This window comes from Sus scrofa, chromosome 12 (genome assembly GCF_000003025.6).
Source record: "Sus scrofa isolate TJ Tabasco breed Duroc chromosome 12, Sscrofa11.1, whole genome shotgun sequence".
Taxonomy (NCBI): Eukaryota; Metazoa; Chordata; class Mammalia; order Artiodactyla; family Suidae; genus Sus; species Sus scrofa.
The window spans coordinates 22,157,405-22,171,286 of NC_010454.4; the positions used below are offsets into that span (position 1 = coordinate 22,157,405).

General features: G+C 45.6%; 1 protein-coding gene across 4 annotated transcripts in view; it reads right to left on the minus strand.

The window, feature by feature from the left end:
- The window catches only part of WIPF2 (WAS/WASL interacting protein family member 2), a 45,508-nt gene extending 38,271 nt beyond the window's left edge, over positions 1-7,237 (minus strand). For 2 of the 4 annotated variants that reach the window (XM_005653907.3, XM_005653906.3), the window contains exon 1: positions 7,067-7,237. The gene's annotated coding sequence lies outside the window, so the exon portion shown is untranslated. Of the gene's footprint in view, positions 1-6,739; positions 6,882-7,066 lie in introns of those variants that run through there. The other 2 variants (XM_021066134.1, XM_021066132.1) reach the window with 2 other exon arrangements.

Genomic DNA, 13,882 nt, shown 5'->3' on the forward strand with positions numbered 1-13,882 from the left:
CGCGGCATGTGGAGGTTCCCAGGCTAGGGGTTGAATCGGAGCTGTAGCCACTGGCCTACGCCAGAGCCACAGCAACACGGGATCCGAGCCGCGTCTGCAACCTACACCACAGCTCGCGGCAACGCCGGATCGTTAACCCACTGAGCAAGGGCAGGGACCGAACCCGCAACCTCATGGTTCCTAGTCGGATTCGTTAACCACTGCGCTACGACGGGAACTCCAGCTTTACTAATTTTTGTTTTGCTTTCAGCCACACCTGCAACATGTGGAAGTTCCCAGGCCAGGGAATCATTTAAAATGTCCGCCAGGAAGTTCCTGTCATGGTGCAGCAGAAACGAATCCAACTAGGAACCATGAGGTTGTGGGTTCAATCCCTGGCCTTGCTCAATGGGTTAAGGATCCGGCATTGCCGGGAGCTGTTGTGTAGGTCACAGACGCAGCTCAGATCCCGAGTTTCTGTGGCTGTGGTGCAGGTGGACAGTTGTAGCTCCGATTCGACCCCTAGCCTGGGAACCTCCACATGCTGCTAGTGTGGCCCTAAAAAGCAAAAAAATAGGAGTTCCCGTCGTGGCGCAGTGGTTAACGAATCCGACTAGGAACCATGAGGTTGCGGGTTCGGTCCCTGCCCTTGCTCAGTGGGTTAACGATCCGGCGTTGCCGTGAGCTGTGGTGTAGGTTGCAGACGCGGCTCGGATCCCGCGTTGCTGTGGCTACAGCTCCGATTCAACCCCTAGCCTGGGAACCTCCATATGCCGTGGGAGCGGCCCAAGAAATAGCAAAAAGACAAAAAAAAAAAAAGCAAAAAAATTAAAAAATAAAAAAAATGTCTGCCAGTATACTGCAGGTGTCAACTCTCTTCATTGCTTATATAGAATGCTAATCTAAGTCTTTTTAAAAATGCAGATTAAGTATTACTAGTGTGCTACACGTTTTAAAAAATGTAAGAAATATATACATATATATATATTTGCTTTATATGTACATGTTGTCTCTGGAAGGGATCTCAAGAAACTGACAATACTAGTTGACTCTAGGAGGACAAATTGGATGAGTAAACAAGGGCTGAGGACAGACTATTCACCATATACCCTTTTTAACCCTTCAAATTTTGGCCATGTGAATGTATTATCTTTTTTTAAAAATAAAATTTGTTAAAGACAATCCTGTCCTGAAGTTCCTGCTGTGGCACAGTGGATAAAGGATTCAGCTTCGCCACAGCTGTGGCATAGGTCACAGATGTGGCTCAGATTCAACACCTGGCCTGGGAACTTCCATATACCATGAGTGCAGCCGAAAAAGCAAAAAAAAAAAAGAAAAAGAAAGACAGTTCTGTCCTTAAAGGACAGAGATAAAGCAGTCCCCTGGTGGTTCACTGAGTTAAGGATCTGGCATTGCCACTGGAATGGCTCTGGTTACTGCTCTGGCACAGGTTTGACCCCCTGGCCCAGGAATTCCCACATGCCACAGGTACAGCCAAAAATTTTTTTTAAAAAGACAGTGATAGAAAGAGTTTAAGTATCTCATACCTGGATCTTTGATGACAAACATGCTGCCTACATCTGAGCACTGGGAAGGTGGAAGTGGAAAGAAAGAAAACTCATTTACAAATCTTGGACAGCTCGAACCACAGCAGACTGGACCATTTAAGAATTTTTTTTTTTTTTTTTTTAGCGTTCCCCTTGTGGCACAGAAGAAACTAATCCAACTAGTATCCACGAGGATGTGGGTTCTATCCCTGGCCTCACTCAGTGGGTCAGGGATCCGGCATTGCTGTGAGCTGTGGTGTAGGTCAAAGACAAGGCTCAGATCCCATGTTGCTGGGGCTGTGGCATAAGCCAGCAGTTTCAGCTCCAATTCGACCCCTAGCCTGGGAACTTCCACGTGCTGAGGGTGCAGCTCTAAAAAGCAAAAAAAAAAAAAAAAAAAATTGGGGGGGTAGTTCCTGTTATGGCTCAGTGGTAATGAACCCAACTAGCATCCATGAGAATGAGAGTTCGATCCCTGGCCTCACTCAATACGCTAAGGATCCTGCATTGCCAGGAGCTGTGGTGTAGGTCATAGCTTGGATCTGGCGTGGCTGTGGCTGTGGTGTAGGCCAGCAGCTGCAGCTCTGATTCAACCCCTAGCGTGGGAATTTCCATATGCCATACCTGAGGCTCTAAAAAGACCCAAAAAGAAAAACAAAAGTTTTTTTGTTTTTTTTTTAAACCAGTTATCCCAATCTGGACATATACAAACTATTTCACAGAGGGATTACTGGGAGGAAAAAAAGGGTGAGGGAATTATTGGATTCTGCATTTCTATAAGCACAGAGATTGATGAATTTGCATTGAAGAACTGTCATAAATAGCAACTGAAAACAAATTACTTTCACTCAGGGCCTCAATGTAAATGGAACTTAATTTGAATCCATGAAGTTTAAGAAACCAAAAATGTTTAAAAAACCAACTATTAGAACGGGAAGGAAATCTACACACATTCTTTATATACACAGATCTGCCAAACTTCAAGACACTCTTCAGGAGACTAGATTAAACACAACTTCAACAATATATTTGTTACCACAATCAAAGCCCCAGACGCCCTTTGATTGTGAACCTGCAGATCAACAACAGAACACTCGGGATTGATGATGGCAGGTGAATCCAGGGCTACCAAGAAGAGAGTTTGTTTGGGGGTTATCTTCAATATTACAAGAGCCACTGTCATATACTGCAAGAAATGACTGCCATAATCCACTGAAGACCTAATGGAGACAGTTATCTTCAAATAATTAGCCCCTGGAAAAAAAAAAGGGTATTCACTAAGTAGAATATATTCAAAAAAGCATTTACTAAGTAGAATTAAGTATTTAGTATAGCCTATGTTGTTTCTCTCCATGAAGTTCTATTCGGTACTTTTTTTTAAGGGCCGTGCTGCAGCACATGGAAGTTCCCAGGCTAGGGGTCGAAAAGGAACTGCAGCCACTGGCCTACGCCACAGCAACACCAGATCCAAGCCAAATCTGTGACCTACACCGCAGCTTGTGGCAACATCAGATCCTTAACCCACTGAGTGAGGCCAGAGATCAAACCCACACCCTCATGGATACTGGTCGGGTTCTTAATCTGCTGAACCACAACCGGAACCCCTCTACTCAGTATTTTTAAATATTCCTCTATGATAATACTAAGAAATGCTGGTCAATTTTGCCGATGGCTCCCCAGGCTCAAAGGCTTGGGAGTGAGAGTGAGGCAAAAAAAAAAAGTCAGAAACACTCTTTCTCTCTTCCTCAATGCCTTGGACTTTCAAAGCTAGGCAAAGGCAATGATTCTGCATTTAATCACCAGATGAATAAGAAATAGCTTTGAATTTAGAAGAAACATAAAGGAGTTTAAGAACATTCAGTAAAGAGCACCGCCTCTATTTCCTTGCAGAGTAGCTCTCGGGAACTGCCAACGAACCTCATTCTGACATGGAACACCCCATCTACTCTAATCCGGGCCATATCACTCAAGAGACAGTCAACCGGAACTCTGCCAACTTCTGCTCCGGGGCTGTGTGAAGAACAGCAGCAACAAGAGCCTACTTTGAGAAGGAGATCAACAATCACACTCAAGAAGAAAAGAAGTTATTTGGCAAAGGGAAGCATGTTGCCAAAATGTTAGTCACAGCTTCAAGGTCCTGGTTTGTGTTTCTGCAACTATTCTTTGCTTTGACAGAGTCCATTCTCTGGCCAGGAAACCCAGCTCAGCTTCTGTCACCCTTCCCATTTGAAGCAGCCAGGAATCCTTTCAATTTGGTGGTATCAAACTGTGACACAGACAAGATGCCCACCAGAGACTAAAAAGGAAGAAAAAAATGTGTAATTTGCCGTTCTCCACTGAGGACTGGCCCCAGAAGAGCAATGGAAACACAGGACAGGATAGGAAAAATGGAAAATCATTATGTGAAAGAAGCAGGCTATACCAAGTCTGCCTAGAGCTCTGGGCCTCCACAACTTATTTCAAAACTTTCTTGAAAACAAACCAGAATAACATAATGTAGGTTGAAATGACAGCAAAATATTAAGGAAGTTTCTACCCCCAAATAAGTGTATAGACGGGTCACATCCTGATAAGCCCATCGTAAACTAAGAATACCCTCAGTCAAAATACATTTAATAGGGAGTTCCCATTGTGGCTCAGTGGTATCAAATCTGACTAGTATCCATAAGGATGCAGGTTTGCCCCCAGCCTCGCTCAGTAGGTTAAGGATCTGGTGTGGCCATGAGCTGTGGTGTAGGTCGCAGATGCAGCTCCGATTCAACCCCTAGCCCGGGAACTTGCACATGAGGCCCTAAAGAAGAAAATACATTTAATACATCTAATCTACTTTAAACATGCTCAGAATACTTACACGAGCTTACAGTTGGGCAAAATCATCTAACACAAAGCCTGTTTATCATAAAGTATTGATATCTCATGTAATTCATGTAATTTATTGAATAGTGTACTAAAAGTGAAAAACAACAGTTGTATGGGCACAGATGGTGATAAGCATATCAGTTGTTTACCCTTGTGATGGTTGGCTGACTGCAAGCTTCTGTTATCTGCTGCCTCTCAGCATCACAAAAGAGTATTGTACCAAATACCAATATCCCAGGAAAAGATCAAAATTAATTCAGGGAGCTCCCTGGTGGCACCCTGGGTTAAGGATCCAGTGTTCTCACACTGTGGCTTGGGTCGCTGCTGTGGCCCAGGTGCGATCCCTGGCCCCAGAACTCCAGCATGCCACAGGTGTGTGTGTGGGGGGGGTTCAGAGTACCAAAGAAATTCCAGAAACACATAAAACTGAAGTACACTTTCTACCGAAGGCACATCACCTATAATTTACTGTGAAGTTGGAACCACGGCAATCAGGGACTTTCTGTATATATGTGCAGCTCTCCCTGGGGTTCGTACGAAGACCTTGGTTTGCTGAAACAGCCTGAACCAGCAGCCCATGATTTTCAGAATTACTTCAGAGCCATAGGAATACAGATTCAAGAACACCAGGCTCCTCTCCCCAGTCGAAGAGCCCAAGAAGTCAAGAAAGAACATCTGACAATTCTCTCTTCGAAGGAACAGAACTCCTCTATTCTCGTCATAAAAGCCATCGAGGGAAGCTGAAAATTCCGCACTTCTCAACACCTTCCACCATCCCCTCATTTCACCTTTGTGCTGACATCACCTAACTAATCAGTACTGACGAAGGTAAACAGTACTCTGATATCAAGTGAGAGGGAGCATTAGAGACTGCCCCCTCTCGAGCAAATGCACATCAGACTTCAGAAATGCCAAGACTTTCAGGCACACTTCGAAGCTAAACAAGTTCACCTGCGGGCAAAGGGTTTAGAGTATTCTTTGCCTTTTTTTTTTTTTTTGTCTTTTTTGCTATTTCTTTGAGCCGCTCCCGCGGCACAGGGAGGTTCCCAGGCTAGGGGTCGAATCGGAGCTGCAGCCCCTGGCCTACACCAGAGCCACAGCAACGCAGGATCCGAGCCGTGTCTGCAACCTACACCACAGCTCACGGCAACGCCGGATCGTTAACCCACTGAGCAAGGGCAGGGATCGAACCCGCGACCTCATGGTTCCTAGTCGGATTCGTTAACCACTGCACCACGACGGGAACTCCCGAGTATTCTTTCCAAAGAAAAAACGAGAACAATCAAGATGTTAAAGGATTAACAATAAAGTCCACAGGCAGTCCCTACCGACTGGCAATGGGGCCAAAATGACTGGACCAAAACAAAAGGCTCAACTGTCTAAAACATTATTTTTCAAAGAGTTCATGAGGAAAGTGTTTGTCAAGAGAAAAATACTCTGGCGGCTAAAAAATAAAATACTGCATTCTCCCCCATTCCCCATTAATTGACCTCATTCATTCCCAATTCTAACTTCCCCATCTCCGTCCTGATGGCAGCCAATACGTGTAACACAACACTATCACATTTTTGGCTACTCAAAGGTGACATTGAGAAAAGTTTAAAAATTGGACATGTATCAAATCAAAACCAACTCTTTCTTGGCACACAAAAATGAGTAAGGCTAAAAGAAGAAACTGAGAAAGACAAGTCTTCTAAATATTACTATCTCAATTTTGTTTTCAGAGATGGCTTCCCTGCAATCACTTTAAAGATCGTTTTTGGTTAACAATCTTTTAGAGGCAGAGAGGTCTCAAACCCACATTCCCAAAGGGAAAAGAATAAGACAGTTGAATGATCTGCCTCAAAGTTACTTAGTAAATCCAAGGTTCCCTGAGGTTCTCTTCTGGTTTGTCAACAAGAGAAGAAAAAAAAGAAAAGAAAAAAAAAGTCACCAAAAACGTGCAGTTAAGTCATTCAGAAACTGAAATGTACGGCAAAAGCAACAGCATGAAAAAGGAGGTGGATCCTGGGGGGAGGGGGCCAGATCTAAGACTTCACACCCCTCCAACCTGAACCCCCAAACTGCCGATTGGTCCTGTGCAAACCCCAACGTTTCCCAATCCCAATCTTTAACTCAGTTCTCATTTCTTCTCAACTAACGCTCTCAAGATTCCCTCTAGGGTAAGCAATCTCCTCAGCTATCCTTTCAACCATAGGTTTTCACTCACCAACGCCCCCCACCCCCAAATGTCTCAGTGGCCTCCTCACCCAGAGTATCCTGTTAATTACCAGTTCCCGACAGGTCCTCCCTCACCATCTCTCTTTTTGCGCACGATTACCTTGTTCCTCACCCTGAGTTGCCGTCTTACTCACCTTACCCAACCCCTCAGGATCCCTCATTTCCTGTCTCTCAATAACCTTCCTCCCCATTTCAGTCAGCACTCGCCCCACACCAATTCCGGACCACTTCTCGAGACTAGACTCCCCCCCGCCCGCTCTCCTCCAGGTTTCTCAGACCCAGCCCACAGCCTCCCTCCCTTCAGGCCCCGCCCCCAGGACCCCTCTCTCCCACAGGCCCCTCCTCCAATGCCCCCCTCGCTCCTCAAGCCCCGCCCCAATCCCCCTCCCCCGGCTCTCCCTCCCATTCAGGTCCGCAGGTCATTTCAGCGATAGATCCAGCCTCCCTGGTGTCTTTCCGACCTGGCCGCAGCGGCTCCAGGAGCGAATCCTCCGCCACCTCCGCTCCGGCCCCGTCCCGTTCTGCTCGCCCCCCGGCAAGCTCCTTTTCTCGCCGCCGCCGCCCCTTTTGCCAACCCGGAAATGGATCTGCTCCCACCGTCCCCAGCGTCCGCGAACAAAATGGAGGAGGGGGAAAAAGGAGGAGGGAGCAGAGCGTGAAAAGATGCAACACGCATGCGCCCCCTGGAAGGCCCGCCCCGTGCCGGCGCACGTAAAGGCGGAAGTGGTCCGGCGGCCACCATCTTGGGAAGGTCGCGAGAATTTCGCTTAGCAGCTGAAAGCACGATTTTCAGCTTTGGCTGCAACTGGAATCACCTGGGAAGACTTAGCTAACTAGAGACGCCCGAGTTCCACCCCGAGAGCTTCTAATCTAATTGATCGTGGGTACACTAGGTTTTGGAACTTTTAAAATTGCGCAGGTGATTCCAACATGTTACTGAGGGGGTGAATCACTGAGCGGAACAGTCTTGAATATCTCTTATCTCTGTTACACGCGCGCACAAACACACCCTGTAAATCTTTTCTAATTTCGAGTTAACGAAGAACCCACTGCAGTCAACCCTGCAAGGGCTCAGTAGTCAAGCTCCAGTTGTCATGGCAACAGATGGGCAGGCCCCGCTAAGCAGTCTTCATTAACGTCATCTTAGCCACCTGACTGAACGCTCTTGAACTTCCATCTCCTAGTTCCCAGGCCGGGGGTTCCTCAGTTTCCACGGATGGCGGTTGGTGCTACGGACCCTCCCAGCTGTTTGGATCAGGAAAAGGAATCGGTACCCTTCCTGGTGGGGCTGCTGTTAACTCCATACCAGCAGACTAATGTTCCCACCCTAGTCCACCCATGGAAGCACTTTTCCATTGGAATCAACCCCATTGCTTTATAGCCTCAAAATGTTCTTGGGGACTCTCCATCATCCTTCTTTAAGCTGAATTCGAAGTAAGGGAACAGAATTGGGACTTAGTTCTTACCACTTGCTAACTGCATGCCCTTGGGACTCAGCTACTCAATCTGTAAAACGGGTCTAATAGTGCCTGTCCCAACCGCTTCATAGGGTTGTTGGAAGGCTCAAATGAAGTAATGAATGGGAAAGCACATGGTAAATCATAAGCTGTTATTATTTTTGTTTTCCTTCTATTCTGCAGTGAGTAGTGCTGGGCACCACCCACTAGTCAAGTAGAGGTCACATCATTCATTGAGTACTTGCTGTGGGCCAGGCTCTGGGCTAGGCATCAGAAGATGGCTACAGAGGTGACTAAACAGAGCCTCTGCCCTTAGGGAACTCACTGGGTCGTGGGCAGATTGGCATGTAAACACCTGGCAGAGATACATGTCAACATGAAAAGTGCCATAGGGACATATGGGCTGTGGGACCTCAGAGGAAGGAGTGATTACTTCCTCCTAAAGAGTTGGAGAAGCTTTCATAAATAGCTTTGAACTTGGCCTTGAAGGATGAGTAGAATTTTATTACTAATCGGAGAAGGCAAGGGACACATTCCAGGCATAGGGGTCAGTAGGTACAAAGATAAAAATTTTCAGGTATGTAGGTCTGTATGTCCTGTATGAAGTCCTGTATGAAGGTGAGATGACTGGGCTAGAAAGATGGTAGGTTTAAACTCCCAGCTCTTTTTTTTTCAAGGGCCGTACCTGCCACATATGGAGGTTCCCAGGCTAAGGGTCAAATCAGAGCTACAGCTGCCGGCCTACGCCACAGCCACAGCAATGCCTTATCCAAGCCACCTCTGCGACCTATACCACAGCTCACGACAACGCCAGATCCTTGACCCACTGAGCGAGGCCAGAGATGGAACCCACAACCTCATGGTTCCTAGTCGGATTCCTTTCTGCTGCACCACGAAGGGAACCCCAAACTCCCAGCTCTTCATCCCCATCTCCATTCTGTCCTCTCTTCACTCACTATACACGTGCAGACCTACTTTCTAGTGCTGCCATGCACCAGGGGGTTCCTCAAGGCTCCGTATTGGTTGTTCTCTGTCCCTTCCTCATATTTCAAACTTCAGCTCCAATGTCACCTCCTCAGAGTGAATTCCCTGCCCACTAGCTCATTGTCTATGACGTCACTCCATGATAAGAGCAATCAGTGGGGTGAGATACAGCAACATTGTGTGTGTGTGTGTGTCTTTTTAGGCCCGCACCTGCGGCATGTGGAAGTACCCAGGCTAGGGGTCTAATCAGAGCTGTGGCCGCCAGCCTACACTACAGCCACAGCAACTTGGGATCTGAGCGGCATCTGCAACCTACACCACAGCTCATGGCAATGCCAGGGATCAAATCTGCATCCTCATGGATGCTAGTCAGATTTGTTTCTGCTGAGCCATGATGTAAACCCCAGGCACATCTTACCTAGACTTGGGGATATAGGTACAGGCTACATAAAGTAGTATCTAAGAAAGCCCAGAATTAAACCCACGCACCTACAGCCAACTAATCTGTGACAAAGGAGGCAAGAATATACAATGTAGGGAGTTCCCCTGGTGGCGCAGTGGTTAACGAATCCGACTAGGAACCATGAGGTTGCGAGTTCGATCCCTGGCCTTGCTCAGTGGGTTAAGGGTCTGGCGTTGCCGCAAGCTGTGGTGTAGGATGCAGACGTGGCTGGGATCCTGCACTGTTGTGGCTCTGGCATAGGCTGGCAGCTACAGCTCCGATTGGGACTCCTAGCCTGGGAACCTCCATATGCCAAAGGAGCAGCCCAAGAAATGGCAAAAAGACAAAAAAAAAAAAAAAAAAAGAATATACAATGGAGAAAGGACAGCTTGTTCAATAAGTGGTGCTGGGAAAACTGGACAGCCACATGGAAAAGAATGAAATTAGAACACTCCCTAACACCATACACAAAAATCAACTCCAAATGGATTAAAGACCTAGATATAAGACCAGACACTATAAAACTCTTAGAGGAAAACATAGGCCAAACACTCTCTGACATAAACGACAGCAACATCTTCTCAGATCCACCTCTCAAAGTATTGACAACAAAAACAAAAATAAACAAATGGGACCTAATCAAAGTTTTTGCACAGCAAAGGAAACCCTAAACAACACAAAAAGAAAACCCACAGAATGGGAGAAAATCTTTGCAAGTGAATCATCTGACAAGGGATTAATCTCCAAAATTTATAAACAACTTCTGCAGCTCCATACCAAAAAAACAAACGAGCCTATCAAAAAATGGGCAGAAGATCTAAACAGACAGTTCTCCAAAGAAAACATACAGATGGCCGAGAAACACATGAAACATCACTCATTATTAGAGAGATGCAAATCAAAACCACTCTGAGGTACCACCTTACACCAGCCAGAATGGCCATCATCAAAAAGTCTACAAACAATAAGTGCTGGAGAGGGTGTGGAGAAAAAGGAACCCTAGTACACTGTTGGTGGGATTGTAAATTGGTGCAACCACTGTGGAAAGCAATATAGAGATTCCTCAGAAAACTAAACAGAACTACCATTTGATCCAGCAATTCCATTCCTGGGCATCTACCCAGAGAAAACCACGACTCGCAAAGACACATGTACTCCAATGTTCATTGTAGCACTATTTACAATAGCTAAAACATGGAAACAACCTAAATGTCCATCGACAGAGGTATGGATTAAGAAAATGTGGTACATATACTCAATGGAATATTACTCAGCCATTAAAAAGGATGAAATACCAGCATTTTTTGCAACATGGATGGACCTAGAAACTATCATGCTAAGTGAAGTCAGCCATACAATGAGCCACCAACATCCAATACTTTCACTGACATGTGGAATCTGAAAAAAGGACAGACGGAACTTCTTTGCAGAACAGATGCTGACTCACAGACATTGAAAAACTTAAGGTCTCTGGAGGAGACAGTTTGGGGGGTGGGGGGATGTGCCTGGGCTGTGGGATAGAAATCCTGTGAAATCAGATTGTGATGATCATTATACAACTATAGATGTGATAAATTCATTTGAGCAATAAAAATAAATATTCTAGTATATTTAGAGCTAAAAAAAAAAAAGAAGAACGTATCTAAGTGGAGATGAATGGGTAAGTAGAAACTGGTAGCTAAGAGCAGAGGGGAGGGAAAAGCATTCCAGGGCAGAGGGAGAATATGTGCAAAATGGGATGAGTGATGGCACATTCCAAAAACTGAGAGCGTTTTGAGGTAGTTAGAGCTAGAACTGATGGGCGAGGCAAGAAATTCGATTGAAGAAGTCATCATAACACTTGATGTTCATTAACACCTACTGTGTGCCAGGCACTGTCATAACTCCCCATGTCACAAGTCCTTTATCCTCAGGATAATTTTCTGAGGTAGGTGTTACTAACTCCATCCATTTTACAGATGAAGAAACTAAGATACAGGAAAGTTAACTATCTTTTTTTCTTGCCCCTTCGGGGCCACACCTGTGGCATATGGAGGTTCCCAGGCTAGGGGTCAAATCAGAGCTACAGTTGCCAGCCTACACCACAGCCACAGCAACACAGGATCCGAGCCGAGTCTGTGATCCACACCACAGCTCACTGTAACACTGGATCCCTAACCCATCAATGAGGCCAGGGATCACCTGCATCCCTAGGGATGCTAGTGGGATTCGTTTCTGCTGCGCCATGATGGCAACTTCCAAAAAGTTAACCATTTTACCCAAAATCATATGCTGCAGGTACAGCCCTTAAAAAAAAAAAAAAAAAGATTAAAAAAAAATCAATATAATGCCCTCACCAAAAAAATAAAAATAAGAGGAAATCATTTCAATATGTCAATGCTCAGGTATCATGACACTGGAAGATGTATAGTGAGGTAGTCAGATGCTTGCAGTCACACCTAGAATCATTAAGAATGTGACAGGGGGAGTTCCCGTCGTGGCGCAGTGGTTAACGAATCCGACTAGGAACCATGAGGTTGCGGGTTCGGTCCCTGGCCTTGCTCAGTGGGTTAATGATCCGGCGTTGCCGTGAGCTGTGGTGTAGGTCAAAGACAAGGCTCAGATCCTGCATTGCTGTGGCTCTGGTGTAGGCCAGCGGCTACAGCTCTGATTTGACCCCTAGCCTGGGAACCTCCATATGCCGCTGGAGTGGCCCAAAGAAATGGCGAAAAGACAAAAAAAAAAAAAAAAAAAAAAAAAGAATGTGACAGGGGACAAATGTAGACTGACCTAAAGTGTTGTATGGGCAGTGTTGTCATTTGTGATACGATTTTTGCAAATGATAAACAACTCTTGTGAAAGTTCTGAACAGCAAAACAACAGAGTGTATTCTTGGAAAAGAAAGATTACATTAAATATGTGGGAAAATATTTTACGTTTGTATTTTTCTGTTCTGACAATATGACAGGCTAAGTACCTTGGAGACCTTCGCTGTAAAAATAACAAAAATCCTAGATAAAAATTTGTTCACTCTTAAATGCTTGATGAAAAAGTGAGGAATTTTCAAGGTAAACCAAATAAGGGAAGGCAGGAGTTCCTAAAGAGAGGTAAGTGGAACCCTGAAGCAGCCTTTTGCTCTGAGGACACCTGCCTAACTAGATGAACTTGAGCTTTTGTCACTGTCTTGTGGGAAAATAAAACATCCCAGGACCTTCTCAACAGGGGAGTTTAATAGGAGATTCTTGGAGTTACCTGGTGGCTCAGCAGGTTAAGGATCTGGTGGTGTCACTGTGGTGGCTCTGGTTATAGGGGTGGCGTGGGTTCAGTCCCTGACCTGAGAACTCCTTCCCTTTTTTCTTTTTTAAGGGCTGTACCTGTGGCATATGGAAGTTCTCAGGCTAGGGGTCCAATCCAAGCTACAGGTGCTGGCCACGGCCACAGGAACTCAAAATCCAAGCCACGTTTGTGACCTACACCACAGCTCACAGCAACACTGGATCCTTAACCCACTGAGTGAGGCCAGGGATCAAACCCTCATCCTCATGTATACTAGTCGGATTTGTTTCTGCTGAACCATGACGGGAACTCCTGACCTGAGAACTATATGCCTTAGGTGCAGCCAAAAACCAACCAAACAAAAAAACCCTGGAGATCCTCCTTTATAGAGATGGGACCCCAAAGGACTGCATCCTCATGGTAAGGATGAATTAGAAATACATATGTCTCTCGAGTCCCCATCGTGGTACAGCGGAAATGAATCCAACTAGGAACCATGAGGTCGCGGGTTTGAGTCGCTGGACTCACTTAGTGGGATAAGGATCCGTCGTTGCCGTGAGCTGTGGTGTAGGTCCCAGACGTGGCTCGGATCTGGCATTGTTGTGGCTGTGGTGTAGACCAGCAGCTGTAGCTCCGACTGGACCCCTAGTCTGGGAACTTCCATATGCTGCGGGTACAGCCCTGAAAAGCAAAAAAGAAAGAAAGAAAGAAAGGGAAAGAAAGAAATACACGTGTTTCCTCCTCCCTAGGAGGTGTAGGTTAATTGAAATAGATTCTAGCCTCAGATGATAATAGATTTGTCACATAGAATGTTCAGTAGGACATTGAAAGTCATGTGGATAATTCTTGGTTGTGTGGAATGGTCCCTTGCATTGCCACAATCTAGCACACTTTACCCCTGCCATCAAATGCCGGTAGCACATCCTTATCGTGATGAACAAAAAAACCTCCACAAATTTCTAAAATGCCCACATGGAAAACCATTAACCCGTTCTATACTGTCCTGTTGCCATGGACCAATCTGTGAAAGACAATTATCCATTGTGAAAAGTTAGATTTTATCTCAAGGACAAGAGGCAAACCATTAGCAGGTTTAAACTAAGAAGTGCCATGACCCACTTTGCCTTCTAGAAAGATCT